Source organism: Coturnix japonica, chromosome 6, assembly GCF_001577835.2.
Source record: "Coturnix japonica isolate 7356 chromosome 6, Coturnix japonica 2.1, whole genome shotgun sequence".
Lineage (NCBI taxonomy): Eukaryota > Metazoa > Chordata > Aves > Galliformes > Phasianidae > Coturnix > Coturnix japonica.
In genome coordinates, this window is record NC_029521.1 from 29,075,048 (window position 1) to 29,091,891 (window position 16,844).

The 16,844-nt window shown below is 41.4% G+C and overlaps 1 protein-coding gene across 2 annotated transcripts in view; it reads right to left on the reverse strand.

The window, feature by feature from the left end:
* The window catches only part of ADAM12 (ADAM metallopeptidase domain 12), a 151,050-nt gene that overhangs the window by 110,620 nt on the left and 23,586 nt on the right, over positions 1–16,844 (reverse strand). The window lies entirely within an intron of this gene.

Consider the following 16,844-nt stretch of genomic DNA (forward strand, 5'->3'; position numbering starts at 1 on the left):
TGTTAGAGAAGTCAGAATTATGGCTAAAAATATCAAGTATCACTGTGAGGACAACACACAAGGTACTTGCATACACACAACATGCAAGAGAGTCATCTAAACAAGCCGTCAGCAGCAGAGCACACGCAAATCCCAGTTCACGCTGTACAAGGCAGGGTCAGGACATCTGGATTGCATTTCCAGCCCCAACACAACCACATGCAATCTTCATATCACTGCACTCTGACCATCAAACAAGTTGTTTTTCATCTCCACTGTCTGAAGGTGGATTCACTTGGGGCAGAGTGGCAGAGCCCGGGCAGAGGGGCCACCCCTCCATGTACCTAACACAGGCCCTTCATGCACGAAATAAGAAGGCACAGTTTACCATATGTGTTACCCTTCATCCAGAAGTCTCCGCTCGCATACACGTTAAGACTGTTTACATTTAACTTCCATTTCATTAAACAAACTTACTGGATTGCGAGACAGTATTTCCTTGTTTTGAAATCCTACAGTAGCTCAATAAATCAGTTGTTCCTCTGCAAGCTCAGTACGCTTCTATGAGTATCTACGCCAGCCAGTTGCAGAACTGAGGCTGTCCAGTCTTTAGGGGGTTGTGTTTAGTTGATTTATTGAGAAATGCGTTGGAATCTGCGACTGCTGCAGCAGTGCCGTGATGGAGCCCCAGCTGTGCAGCTGCTGGAGCACCAGCCCATGCAATGCCAGGGTTTGAAAAACTATAGATGTTTATTAAATGTGAAATGACGAGGGGGCTACCACAGACTAAACAAAATGGTAAATTACAATAAAAAATAGCTGACAACTCCCCGGTGCTTCTCAAGCGTTATTAATCATAGAGTCATAGAATCATTAAGGTTGGACAAGACCTCTGAGACCTCCAAGCCCAGCCCCAACCTACCCCCACCATGCTCCTCAGTGCCACGTCCCCATGGCTCTACAACACCTCCAGGGACAGTGACCCCACCATTCCCTGGGCAGCTGTGCCAGGACCTGACCACTCCTAAGCACAGACTGAGACTGAAATACCATCTCTTTCTTCCAAGTGTCCTACTCTGCTGCTCGAGCAAAATCACATTTTCCTCCCCCCACACAAAACAACAACAGTATTGAAATTCCGCATCTCCGTAAGCTTTGCAGCAACGAGATCCCACTAGAATGCTAAATAAAAGCTTCAGACGATGCTTGGCATGCAGCAAACACATGGGAGCCATTTATTGGCATGAATATTTAGAGGCGATGTTGATTACCACTTTAATATTATAGTGCATTGGTTCCAAACCCCGTAAGATATACACACTATTGAGTTTGAGTAGGATATTGAGAGAGTAGGATACAATTAATTACAATATAACACAGTAAATAATTAAGATATTGCAGGAGCACAAATGGGTTCCTTTCAGTTGAAGGCCCTCTGTTAGCATGTAAATGATAACCATGTTTATTCATGAATCCTCACTGGTACTCACTGACAGTCTATTGATGCTACCAAGTTGTAAAGTTAGAAAGGAATAGAATAAGGCAGACTGTTACAGGACCAAAACTATTCCCAAAGCTGACACTTCTCATTATCCAGCACAATGCCCCAGGGATGCTGGACTGCACTGCATTAGACCCAGGTTTGGATCCCTTTTTTATACTAGAAATAAGGTTCAAGGAAGTGGTTCAAGTTGTTCCTTGATATCCTTGAGAAGCAGAACAGACTTTAGGATGATTGGAGTAATACTTCTGGTCTTATTTAGAGCATTTACTTCCACAGTCCTCACCAAATTTTATCAGTGGAGAAATAAAGATACTTCCCCCATTAATGTGCTCCTCACTAAGGGATGCTGATTTGAATTGCCATTAAGTGAGGTTTGCTCAATGTTCTGAAATAAATTAGTGATACAATTCTAGCTAAAGCCAAGAGCTCTCTCTGACAAAGCACATAATAAATGCTTTAATAAATGCTTTCTTGGACAACAGGAGCCTGGTGAGGCCGTAGCCTATTTGAATCAGGGCTGTTTGCTTGTTATCTCACAACAAAACACAAATCAATACACACAAGTAAAAGCATATATTAATTAAACTGTCTTTAAGCACTTTTAAGTGTTCCCACCCTTCTTCAATTCACATCCATCTCTAGGATCTTTAATTAGAAAAAGAAGAGAAGGGATGGTCTGGGGACACCCAGTGATGGTGTCCCAATGGTCCTGTTGGAGCATCCACACTATATTGTGGGAGCAGGCAACTTCCAGATGAGTGGAGCTGCTTAGCAAACAGGACTTTGCTTACCCTTTCTGCCACTTTCTTCCAACATGCCTCTACAAAATAGACAAGTTTTAACCCTCCTGTCTTTCTCTACTTGCTATGTAGACTGTTGTAGAGCTGGGAATCAGACTTGGTGATCCTTATGGGTCTCTTTTAAGTTGGGTTATTCTATGTTTTAAAAGTATGCTGCCTGAACACACTGGTGAGCAGATAAGCACCTTCCCTCTGGTGAAGGCATCAAGGCATTACAGGAACAGTAGCTCAAAAATAGCAATATAGCAATAAAGTTTTTTCCTTAGCTGCTCAGGCTTTATCGCATCAGTATGAATATCAACCCAGAATCTCAGCAGCAGGTCTTGAACTTTTAATGCCTTCATGGATTACTTTCTAATAACGTTGATATAATAACCACCAAAAAATGTTCAATTTTTATGCCTGAAAGACTAGTAGCAACGAACTTGGAGTAGATTCATTCACCTTGGTGGGATGCCCATTCTGGAATTTCAATTCAAAGTAGATGTCACTGAGCATATTTTTCTGCACATTAATCTAGGAAAAAGTCTTAATCACTGCTGGATCATCTCTTCCTTTGGGCTGTGGATTTGGCACGCACTGCAATCATGCTGCAGTGTTGTTAGCTTTTCCCTTGACACCGACAGTTGAGATCAAGATAGAATATTTTGAGTCACTTCTCATTACATCTGCAGAGAGGGAAAACTGATGAAGTGGACAATCGTGGTGCATATGATTTTACACCTTCCTCTCTATAATGGGTTTCACTGGATTAGGATACAGGAGTTCAAGTAGTACATGCAACATTGGAAAGAAAAAATACTCTAGCAACCACATGACAGAAATAAAAGGAAATACCTCAAGACAAGACAAAGCGTGTAAATAAACTCAAGGCAGAAGCATTAATTCTTTTGGAAAGGCGAATGCATTTTCAGCTGTCTCAGATGTCCAAATCCAGTATTTGAGAATAGGGATCAGCATAAGAAATAGAACTAAAAGGGATTATTTTGTTTCTCTGATTTCAAATAAAGTTTTAAATAATGTCCTTACATGCTAGATTGAAACAGGCGGATTTGCTTAATCCAACAAAGTGGTTTCCACTCCCTCCAGAACTGCTGCTAACTATGCTAAAGCCAACCTCACAACGGGGATGACTTTGTATGTGCCAGCAAGTTGACCTACATCTGTAGCCTGACCCATGTCATGCGTTAGGCCACTGTTTGCATGAATTGTCCCAACTCCTCACTAGTGGGTCATTCCTAGACTGAAATGGGTTGAAATAGGCAAGATTGGAAGGAAACACCTTCTAAATTCTCACAGAATCACAGGAATCAAAAGGGACCTTAAGAGACCATCAAGTCCAACCCCCCTGCCAAAGAGGTCACACAGGTAGGCTTCTGAATATCTCCATAGAAGGAGACAGTCTCTCTGAGCAGCCTTTTCCAGTGCTCCAACACCCTTACCATAAAGAAGTACTTCTGCATGTTAGTGCAGAACTTCCTATGTTCCAGTTTGAGGCCATTACTCCTTGTCCCATTGCCACAAACCACTGAGAAGAGCCTGGCCTCATCCATTTGCCTCCAACCTCCCTTTAGATATTTATAAACATTTATCAGATCCCCTCTCAACCTTCTCAAGGTTGAACCAGGTTACTTAGCCTTTCCTAATGCCAGAAATGCTCTGAGCCCTTTAAAGATGCAAGAGGTGATCAGGATTTGTTCTGACCAGCTCCCACCAAAGTAGCCCAACTGTGCCATGAATGCTGTCATGGACGGTGGTTTAACACAGTGTTAAACAAGGCAGTCGGATGCAGAAGCAAATCAGCATTTGTTTGTAAAAACAGATGAATAATGAAGAGACATCTCCAAAGTACAGAGAAACCTGAGTGCACTTCTGAGCCTTCAGTATGTATTTAGACTTAAGCTAGCTACATTGCTCATTCATGCAGATATCACCTATTGGCCAAAGACTGCCATTGGAGACTGTTGTATTTGACACGTGTCATGTGAGAGTAGATGATGCAATAGCTCAAGTACTCCACCCAGAGAAAAAATGAGGATATTTGTTTAATCCAGGGAGTCTTAACCTGATCAGAAGGTGCCAAGATTTAATATAAGAACACAATCATGTTTATTTTATCCTCTATGTCTCTGAAAAGATGAATTCCAGCACACATAGACACACATAAACAAAAAGTGAGGGTCATAAGTTTATGTTATCTCTTAAGCATCCCTCTGGAAATGATGGACAGTTGAGATGCATCAGATAGTTACTCTCTGCACAAATCTAGATGCCTTGACTTGTATCTGAATAACTAGCACGAGGAATTAGAAATTTCATAACCAAGAAAAGAGCACATTATTTCCAGTAGGGATAAATTCCATAGCGTTTTGTGCTATCTGCATGAAAATATGTTTTTGTCCATTATTTGTCACACACTGATATTCTGCCTTGTGCCTCCACAAGCTGCAGAGTATGCTTATAGGGATGAGATCCTGGAGCTGATATTACTTCACTATCTGCAATACGCAAGGAAGGAAAAGCTGGGAAATATCTAAGAAATAAAGCCACCTGGGGGATCTTACCTTGATAATGGGAATTCAGTCCAATAAGCTGCAATGCAAGCTGCCTACAAAGTATATACATTTAAGCTAATTGCAAACAGCAAAGAGCATGGTAGATTGCATGCTTTGGTTTTAAATCAATAAATATTTCTTCCTTTCTTTTGGCTTTGCTTTAGAAATGCACTTGGTATTCTTGTAAACTCCTCCCAAAAGCAAGTGATATTTCACTCAGACACGAAAAGTATAAACATTTAATTCATATTCTTTTGCAGGTTCCTCAGGGCAGTGAACTCAGCTGTGCTTTCCTTACTGTCAAATGACAAGCGTGTATCCCTGTGGCTGTATATAATGAGTGGTAGCACAGAGAGCAGAGGGGTTTGCAGCAGATTATTTTTAACTGAGTAGCAACAAATCACAGCCCCTTAACAAATTGGTTGAGCCACTCCAGTAATGCACAAAAGCAAAGAACTCAGACTTTGTTCCCAACTTTAAAACACAGTTACTCATTGCATACAGACCGTACTATTTGCTTTCTCGCTAGCAATGCAAATAGATACGAGATCCTTCTAGCTGGAAGGCATAATTTCTAAAATACATGTATATTTTTTTCCCCCTATTTATTTATTTTTTTATTTCCTTCCAGAGCAAACCAACCTGTTGATGATGGCAGGCCAATTTTATCAATCCTCTCCTAGATGGTCTTCAAGGACCCTTCCAACTCAAACCATTCTATGATTCTGTGATTCTTTGGTTGCTTCTCGCACTGCCAGCCAGCTCCACGTGCACAGCTGGCCACCAGAAGGCACAGCAAAAGCCATTGCACATGAAGGCAAGGACAGGATAAGGCCTCACATGCCTTTATCCAGAAATTCCTAGGCATTCTTTAAGGCTTCTCTACGGGATTTTACCATGCAGCTCACTTGATGCGCATAGAATATGAACAGCACTGAGAAACAACCCAAATCCAGTCAGTTTCTCTTCATAAACAAAAACCAATTAAATTCAGTTAAAATAATAATTAAAAAAACAAACAAACAAACAAGTAAGTAAAGTTTAGGTGCACTGCCTCTACCCTACAGTCAGCCTCAGGTTATACCCTCTATATATAACCTCTATAAAGAGCTTTCTAAATTAACACATTCCTGCCCATTGCTGTTGTCCCAGGATTCCAATGTACAGTTAAATATTCAAGCAAACAACACACAAGAAAAAGGAAGCTGAGAAGTTAATTGTGCCAGACCAAGATCAGTACAACAGCCGAGCTCTAATACACAGCTTCCTGGTTCCTGTGCAGCAATACAGGGTTAATGACCGCTCTGGGAGAAGCAAAGCTTGCTTAAAGTTTAGCTGCAGTCCTTTTGTGAGGTATTCCTGATTCACATTTCTTCTTGAATTCAAGAACAAACTAACTAAAACACGTTCAAAACGTCATAACATTATGGGTCAAATATTCCAGGAGCAAATCCAAAACAACCAGTTTGAAACCTGCATCTTCTGAGGCTGACTCATTATGCTATGAATGCATTCAGTGTCCGTAGAAAGCCAAGTGTGAAAGCAGAGTTCAACGTTTATACCATATTTTCATTATCAGGCACAGAAGTTGCACTAAAACATATTTAGATGCATATGGCCAGTGATATAGGGATTAGCAGGCGCTACACAGCTTTATGTATTAAAAAAGAAGTCAAATATTTCCTCTCCTATGAAATTACATCTAAGCAAGCAGGGCAAATAGGGCAGCCTTGGCTTTTAAAGCAGTTATCCAATTATCCGCTGAAATATGTCAGTTAAAAATAGGTCAAAAAAATCGATGCTCTCTTTACGGGGCAAACTTTGAAAGAAAATCTTTCAAAGATTCCTAAAAAACAAAACTCAGAGAACAAACATCAGTGAGTTATGAGAACGGGGCCGGTGTTGCCAATCCTTTCAAAGAGCCGATTGGGATCGAGCTGTGCTATCCTCTGCTCCAGGATGTGGTTTGGGAGCAGGACGCCCGCTGTAGCACAGAGCAGCCAAGGCGAGGGATTGAAGCCCTTCCTGTATCTTTGCAGCAGGATGGATGCAGACCAACACAAGCTAACGCACAGCGTGTATTTATTGCACTTCCCTGCGTGCCTGATGACCTGCAAGGAGTCTGCTCAGCATCTGGGAGCAGGCAATTCGTTGGGCTCGTGATTCACAGAGGAAGGAAGAAAGGAAAAGGAAACAACATATGTTTTTGACTGAATGGAGATGACTGCATCAAACTGTGAACTCAATTCTGTATTAAGAACAACTAATAAAAACAAAAATGAAAAGCACATCTGCTCATAGCCAGCCCTCATTTATTGCGTGCATCCCAACCAGAGCCCCCTGCAGTGCTGCATGGCCAGACTCTGAAGGACCATCTCCATAAAGCTATCAGGTGCCACCAAATGTTATCATCCAGGTACTGACTTCACTTCATGGAGCAGAGAAACTTCTACTCAGAGCACTGGGATAGTGGGTAGACACACAAGATTTTTATGATAAAAGCAGTGATGAAGTGGCACAAGTTGCCCAGAGAGGTGATGGTGTGACCTGACCCAGCCAACCCTCCTGTTCATTGCAGGAAGGTTGGTCCATATGACCTTTGGAGGTCCCTTCCCACTCATTGCTAGGATTCTATGGCACCCCATCCTCCTGGTATCCACTGTGCTTTTACCTTCAGCCCTGGGCAGCGATGGGTTGTTCTGGTAGAGGTAAGCTTAGCACCTAAAAAGATCAGAAGTCCTTCCCTGACTCAAAAAAAGACTAAAGCCTGGCAGAGGAATGAAATAACCTGGACTTTGCTCAAAGTAAACCCATAGTCATTATACAATATTTACACTGTACGCAGGAATCACAACTGTTCATTTTGCTATCAAACAGATGGGAGCAAAAAGTACCTCATTGTTGGAATACATTATGTGCTGCTTAAACAATGCTTTGTGGAAGGCTGTGCAGAGAAAACAAACATGTCTTTTCCATAGTAAACTGTTACAAAACAAAACTTAATAGAGCTGGCAGCTAGAAAGCAATTGCAGTGGGTCTGGGTAGTCCGAGTTACTAAACAGAACATTTTGCAGACAGTCCTTTGCAATTTGGGTAATTATAATGTGAATGAACAGCTGTTGATATTTGCCAGTTCTAAATGTAAGTGACCTTTGTGGACTATGCCGTGTGGATTTGGGTTTAGTAGGTTGTTCCACTGCACAGTTCTAAAAGTAAAATCCCTCCTCTGTAAAAACAACGGGGAGGTGACTTCCTTTTACTGGTGACTTTATTCCAACATCAAGGTCTTGCAACTTGCTCAAAAAACCAAGGTCAAGTTCAGACTCTGTCAAAGACTATACATCAACCAGCTCCCACTGCAATCATATTTTATGCATCTTGTCCTGACATGCTCTCTATGCATATTTCCATCTAATAACTCTCCATTTTACCACCCACACACCCATGGTGCCCTCACTAGAGCTGGAGTAGAAGAGCAAACCTTAAAACATCTCCTTTCCACATCTACACATGTAATTATTGCAACCTTAGAATCACGGAACCATTACAGTTGGCAAAGAGCTCTACGATCCCCAACTCCAATCACAACACATCCCCACGATGCCCTACGACCACGTTACATCTCCACAGTTCTTGAATGTGTCCAGGGATTGGGACACTTCCACTTCCCTGGGCAGCCTGTGCCAGTGCTTCTGTGCTCTCCCTGACAAGAAATTTCCCCTCGTATCTAAACCTGAACCTCCCTGATGCAAATTGAGACCATTTCCTCTTGCACTGTGGGGAAAAGAATTAACACACCCTTTACCTTTAAGTTTGCAATGATAAGAAATGATACAAGCTTCAGATTATTTCTCCATTGTAGGAGCTTTCCAGCACGCTGAGGAAGACAAAAGTAGAGGAGATGCCTTATGGAGATGCTGTATTACAGATGGGTACCACAGCCACAATGGATTCGTGCATGTTGCAGAAAAAGCAGATGAAGAGAAATCTGTTTCAGTTCATAGAAAATGAAGTCAGCAGTGTGCTCAGGTGGCCAAGAAGGCCAATGGTATCCCTTGCTTGGATCAGAAACAGTGAGGCCAGCAGGAGTAGGGAAGTGATCATCTGTACTGAGCTGTGCTCAGTTTTGGGCTCCTCTCTACAAGAAAGGCAGAGGCCCTAAAGCGTGTCCAGAGAAGGGTAATGAAGCTGGCCAGGGTCTGGTGCACAAGGTTTATGGGGAGTGGCTGAGCAGGCTGGAATTGTCCCATTCATCGTGGACATTATCTGAGCTACCTGACCACTCTTTGCATCCCTTCTGTATCAACCACATCCAACAGCCTGCTACAGCCCCAGGATGGAACTCTCTCTTTTTTCATACAGGTGACATACAACGTCATTGAGGGGGAGGAACCAAGGGCTCAGACAGATCCCTCCTTGTATTTCCAAAGTTCAGGTAATGCATATGGAAAAATATAACAACAAGCACAGAAGTAACCACATCCACTGAAAACCAAAGTGCAACAGCCACCCATTTCACTAAACTGAAAGTCAACTCTGAGTGCTCCAAGAAAACCCATCAATTATTCCATCTCCAAAAGAGGGTTTCAGATGCTTTTTGTCTCCCGTCAATACAAATCTGGCTGTGCTCAGTGAGTTATATTAAATGCACATGTGTCTCCTTCAAGCCACATTTCATGCTCTCCAAACATCTTTCCTCTAAATTAGATCCTTTCATATTCCTTGAAATGCTCAGTTCTTAATTAGGAAAGAGGTCTGATTTTCCATTTTCATTAATTTATTTGATTTCAAGATTCTGAAGCCAGAGTAATTGTAAGCAAAGGAAACCTACTGAAAGGCAATAAGATACAATCAGTTTCAGCCAACGAAAAATGTGATTTATTTAAATGCAAGTAAAGGTAGGCGTAAGTATCCTGGCTAAACAGAAGCCTTGACAATGCAGCAGTCCCCAGAGAAGCACTGATATGTATTTCCCTCCTCTGAATGAACTCAGAAGGTTGGCCCATTAGTGCTTAAATCACTTAATTACTTGGCTTAATTCACATGCTGTTCCCTCACTTTGGGATTCCTCTTGCTCCCCTCCAATCAGACTGCACCAGGCCCACGCCAAGACCCTTAACTCAGGCTTCATTCTCTCTAAACATCTTTTCATATTATGTGGCTCAGATTAAATCTTCTCTGCTAATTTGTTATTGCAATCACAGATGTGCTTCTGGATTCGAGTTCCCTTTAGCATCACAGATACTGGAATGTGAACCAGAACTGAGAGGTTGGTGTCTGATTTCTACTCTTTCAAACAGTAATTTGTCTCTGATGATCTTTTGAAGATGATGAACGAGTTATGTGGGAACAGATCAAATATTAATATTGTTTAAACTAATGGAAGGGGAGATTTCACCCCAATCTCAAGCTACTCAAGGTAACTTGATGAACTTTCCAAAGCTGTGCTTCCAAGACACATTAATCACTTTTATATCCTGGAATGTGCCCTAAGAGAAAGAATGATCTGGAGATTTCCTGGTAAAGCACACAATATTGCCAACCTGTGTGCAGCATCTCACATTTTTTTCCTACATAATTAGAAAGAGAATTAACTATCGGATGCCACTTCTGCACAAAGAAGTAGTAGAAAAGATGTAAAGCATCAGGGAGAGCTCTGAAAACCCACCTAAGAAGCAGATCATAGAACAAAAACATGTTTTGTTCTGAATGATAGCCCAGAGACTTAAAGTATTGATGGCCAGTCTATTTATTGCTACAAAGGCAAAGACAAAAATACTATAACCATTAGTAAAAAAACCCGCAACCATAAAGTTTCCATTAATGATAAAATACATTTCATAAAATAACTAGGGTGGTATCTAGGATACCCGGGAGGATGCAGAATATGCATCTAATCCCTCCTGTAGAGAACATCCTTAAGTATTTTCAATTGCTAAATGAGCTTACAGAAAATCTGTTCCATTCATTACTGCTCATAGGTTCAATAAGCAAAGCCATTAAAGGATACTTCTAGAGCAAACTCCATTACGATGCGTTAGATAAACTTGTAGGTCTAAAAATTAACCCCTGAATCAAGGTTATATGCATTGATATTGCAGCTCAGCACAACCCTCCTTTACACTAAATCAGCTGGAAATAGCACACCCTCTCTCCACTGAAGGGCATGAGGTAAATAAGTGAAGAGGAGGCAAAACCAGATAATCAATGATTTCAGTCGGCTTCAGGGTTACTGCCAGAATTTTCAGCCCTTTATAGAAAAAAAGCAAAAGAAATCAATATAGCACAGCATCTGAAGATAACAAAGAAGCGTCTCAAAGGCATTTGCAGTGTGTGATAAAAACATGCAGAAAAGTTTGCTGTCACCTTCAGATGCTGCGCCATGGGGGCAGAAAGGCTCCTGTATCCACTGCACTGACTGCACGGGGTGGGAAAGCTAAGAAAAGAGTCAGCTCTGCAGAAGGCTTTCATAGAACACTGCAATTATATGGACCAAAGCAACAAAATAGAAGAATGGCAATGCTTTTCAGCCTGGTCTGTGGACATGGGAGCTGAACACCCATAGGAGGTGTGGGGAAATGGAGCTAAGAGTAGTACTGAGGTGAGGATGGGAGAAAGCAGTTGTCAGCGTGGCTGAAAGAGAGGAGCATGGGCAGCTGTGAGCTGCAAGCTGTTTGGATTATCCATGTAACAGGAGCTCAGCTGAAGATCTGCCTGTGCAAAATCCAGGCTTCTGGATCAACTCTTCGTATAACCCTTTTTCTTTTAAATATCAGTTCTGCTTTGCCTTTGCCAGCCTGCCCCAAAAGTCAGTGAATTAACACAGCTAACAGAATAACAAAGATCATCAGGTACCATATAATTGATGCAGGTTTGCCTGAGCAAATGCAGTAAAGATCTGCAAAAAATACAACACGTTGATCAAGGTTTAAAGATGATAAGTCTCAAATTGCTTCCTATTTTAGACATTTTTCTTTCCAATATTAAACCTACAGAAACTTGAGTATGTCAGTGTGCCCAGGGCTGGGCCATAATACACAGCATTTTGGCATTTGTAGAAGACAGATCTAATATCAGTGGATGAATTATTAGATGGATCTAGTATTAGATATGGAGGTTGGTGGACCTGCATGCATCAGGGAGACTGGAACATGATGATCCTTGAGGTCCCTTCCAACCCAAGCCATTCTATGATTCTACAATTAATATGCCACATGCTACTGACTTCTCATCAGCACTACAGACTTATTGTCCACTGAAGGATAATACTTCCACTTAGACACAAGAGGGGTCTTCCCATCAGACCTTGAATGACAAGCCAACTATCCTACGTGGAAAAACAAAAAGGAAAGACTAGATTTAAAAATCCTTCACAATAAGGGTAGTGAAGCACTGCATGCCCACAGAGGTGGTGGAACCCACCCCTGCAGGCACCCAGCTTGCTTGTTTCATAGCTACCAACACAGAGCTGCAGAAAAGATGCTGAAAGGAAGGAAAAATAAAGACTAACAATCTGCTCTGGACTGAATATGTTTCTATTCTGATAATCCTTCAATAACCCACCAAAAACCAACCAAACCCAACACCACGTCTCTGTTCACTGCTAATTGAAAATAAAACAGCTCTGCAACACAACCCATGTGAGTTAATAGAAGGACTTGACACGTGTTTTGAGTTACTGAGTGCTTATTGTAAACAGTTGAAATTGTCATCTCAGGATTTGGTCTATTTATGATGCATTGCAGTTAAATCCTCTCCTCCCTTCCCCCTTTCTGAAAATCTTTTGAAGTTTCGATGCTTCTCCCAGTAACAGATGATAGAGATAGGAGCCACCCAGCATTGTTTAATGGCACTGTACTCCCAGAAAGCCATTGAAGGGTTCCTGGTGAAGCCTGAATATCTCTGCGTAACACATTTTCTATGGAATCCAGAAAGATATACAAAAGAGACTTCACCCAGCCTTCAAAAGACGAATCTTCCCCCTCCAGTTCTGTTCGTGGTATTTTATACCATATACTTTGGAAAGCAGCAATCAGGAAAGTGCTACTGCATGACCTAGTCAACAGTTCATATGGACATTGTGTTCCTGTGTAACCTGTCTCAGCATAACGGCCCATCCATCTCTTTGCAGTACCTCAAAACGCCTCAAAGAAAAGGATTTCCTTAGGCTGTATACAACTCTTTTTCCTAAGTGTCTTTCTTGTTTATAGCAGCCTCTATCACTGCTGCAAGCACCTCACCATGTGTAAGATGGCACCAATTTGCAAGACAGAGATGTAACACCACCTCCATTTTACGGATGATCCACTGCAGCATGGAGAGGCTAATTGCCTCAATCATGATTACAACGGAGCTCTGAAGCACAACACAAAACATAACAAGCTCTGCCAGGACCCTCATTTCTCCCTACACCAAACTCCTCTGGTTATAAATAACACAACCTCCCTGGCATCCTGACCCGCTTCCGTGATTTGAATGTACATCCTTGAGTTAATGAAAAAGACTTAAAAGAACAAAAGGTTCAACTTCTGCTGGAACATTCTTTCTTCAACCAGTTCGGACAGCATTGTAATTAATGTTTCAGTTGTCTGTGTATTATTTAGAGTCCAGTTCTAAGCTGTACCAAACTAATAATTGGAAGAGAAAGAAAAGCCAACAAAGAAAATCAACTAAGTCGACAAAGTCTTCATCTTCAGAAAAAAAGCTGAAGTCTTTTCTATGAAGCTTCATGCATCTAAAAAGTAAAAACGCCCAAATCTCATTGAAACCTCAAGATGGTGAAAACACACAAGGCAGGTTTGGATAAAGGAGGAAGAATGATTTTTGCTTCACACTGAACCACAGAAAATGTGCTTTAAGGGAATTAAGATATTCCTGCCCTGTGTCAGGACCAACTACACCTCTCTCATTAGCAGCTGTTTTTCTGGTGTTTCTGAAAACCAAGTGCAATCTGAGACTTCAAAGCTTCCCTTCCTCACCGTATGTACATCCTTTTCTCATTATCTTCATTACTGAGCTCCTATTTGCTGCCTTGTAAGGCCATTCTTCTCATTGCTGCTAGACAGGGAGTGTATCTGACAGTGCCACTGAGATGAATTACTGCCTCTGACTTTCCTGCAGCCTTCTGCACACCTGAAGATCCATCATGTCTTGCCCAGCCTCTTCCCATCTATGCCGACATCCCACTTCTCTGATCCTCACCACAGACCATGCCTTTCAGCCATTCCCCACACTCCATCCAGCAGACCTATCTCATCTGCCAGGAGAACTGACCCATATTACATGTAATGCAGCAGCAGAAGCTATAGAGGCATTCATTTACAGAAGACTAATTCATATAACCAGTGGCCTTAACTTTTAAAGGAACAACATCACAAACCAGAGGGAGCTCAGCAGCAGCCAATAAGATGCTCCAGAGCTGATGGACCACTTGGTCTCTCCCAGGGAAGGAGAGGTTTGTGGTGGCTGCTGGCAGCCTTACACTCCATCAGACTTTTTATGTGTTCTTTACTTGTTCCCCTTATCACTCCTACTAAAACTAATAGCAGTCTCTCATCAACTGCATTGCACAACATGAAGAAAGGTGATAATGTGCCCTCACTGTCTGATAACTTAAAGATCATCATTCGTCCTTTTATTTAAGCAATTCCCTTTCACTTTATTGCTCCCTGCGGTCACTTATTTTAATAACTCCTCTCCTTCCCATGCTATTCAATGAGGATCTAGTATGAAACACATACAAGTCTCCAGGGCTGCAATCTCCTGTGAGATTTAATGGATTCGGTGCCTTGAAGGTCTGTGAGACACATCCAGAGCCTCCCAGCTGCACTTAGGAGTACACCAGCCACTGGATTAGTAATGGACAGCACATCCCAACAGCTCCTCTTGAGACACTCAGCTCGTTTTTTCTCCCCTAGCAAGCAAGAAGCCCAAGCTTTCTCTGAAATATGCATCTAAATACACTGAATTACAACTCCATTATATTCCTTAAAAAAATAATCTTACGAGAGCACTATTTAAACATAATATATTGCAGCAGATCTGGTCCTATGAGCAGACTACAGAGAGGGGAGCATCTGAAAAGGTTCATGAGCACCTCTACAAACAGCAAGTGTTTGCAGATAGGGGTACCTCTGCATTGCAAAGTGTCAGCAAACTTTGTGTTCAGAATGGGACAGCATGGAAGGTACAGATATAGAAGGACATGATGCTCCTTTTCAACCCAGGCCTTTCTATGATTCTATGATATGAAATTCAGTAACGCAGTGAGAAATCCCCTTTAAAGGAACGACCAAAATCCATCTGTCATTCCCTCCTATCTCAAACACACAGGTTTAGAGGACTGCTAAATTCTGGATGTTCAAAGGCAAATGCTGAAATGGGAGTTAGCTTCGATCATTGAAGTTTCCCTCTAAACACACACGAGTGTATTACAACTATTAAGTGGTGTTTTAAAAACAAATTGATGCTTGATTACTAAATTGTACATATGAGAGCAGTAAAAATGTGAACGTGAAAGAAAAATAATACTCTAAAAGGCTATTTCTCAAAATGTTCCCTAAAATAAAGTGTTTTCATGTCAGTGTCACCTCCATCAAAGAAAGGTGACTGTGCTAAAGGGGACTTGGACTGATTTATGGAGCTCATCATACGCTGTAAAAATCCCAATTAATGTTCTTCATAGCTCTTACAAGCTGCTCTTAAACTGCCTCCAAGACTACAACACTGAAACCCCTGTACTCAGCACTGCTAACGCTCCTCCTCACTTGTTCTTTGGAAAACACAGTCTTGAAAAATATTTGTTCCCTTGTTCTGACAACACATGCATGAGTTATCCACACGTGCAAGGCATCCCCATCTCTTACCACAGAACAGCAAATCCTTGCTCCCTAGAAGTTGCACAGTGTGCAAGTATGAGCACAAGTAGCATTTTTAATCTGAAAAGGCCATTGCTGAAATCAAATTTATGTCCCATGGCTTGGGTTAAACTTCATTCCTATTTTACAGATGTAAAAGGGCAAGACAGTAAAAGGAGAGATGCTTGACTATACAAACCAAGCAATTTAGGTTTCTATCCTAAAAAAAGAAAGAAAAAGGAAACGTTTTATCCATATCTTTAAGTTGCCCTCTGCAACTCATTCTTTTCCCAGGCTCTTGAGGCTTTGTCTCCATTGAGCAGCATTTTCCTTTCCTCTCCCCTCCTATGGGGATCCTGGGAAACAACCAGTTGTGCTTGGAGGGCTCCCACAGATCAGAGCTTAAACCAGTCCAGCACTACTCCCTTTCTTCCTTTTATAATCAACATACCACGTCTGCAAGCAATTCTGCACTAAAACTTACAATAAAAATGGAGGTCAACGTTTCAAAGCATCTTTTTCTTGTTGCAATTAGGGCCTTTTACAATCAGAAATGTTAAAGTAATAAATAGGTACTCAGGAAAGTAAGCAACAGAACTTTGTATTCCATTACAAGCACTTAAATTGATTCAAATTTCTCTCTAAGGGAAGTACTCCAGTGATTCTGTTTTCTATATAAGCCATTCACTTAATTTACAGTAATTTATAGGCCTTGATGTATCTCAATAACTCCTTCCCTACCAAACATGACACAGCTTGGCAATAAAAGGTTAAAATTCACTTTGCCCTCTGACTATAGCAGAAATACCTTTGCAAGCTAATGACTGTAACAGGCTGGTCTGTTCCCGAATAAACATTCTAGGGATTTCCTGAGGTGTTTTGTCTTTTCTTTCTTTCTAGTTGCTCATCGTTTTAATGGAGAGAATAGGAATTGGAGGACACCGACGGCTTAGATACCATTTCAGTCAAAGATGAGCGCATGTTGTCTTTCTATATGCTTTTTAAAGCGAAAAAGAAAAATACATTTACACAGCTTCTGGATATTCATTTTATAGGGGAGAAAAAAAAAATCTTTAAAGCTTATCCAACTCATCTCCTTCTGCCAACTTTCCTGGCCAACTCTTTCTTAGTAATGCCAGTAAATGCCAAA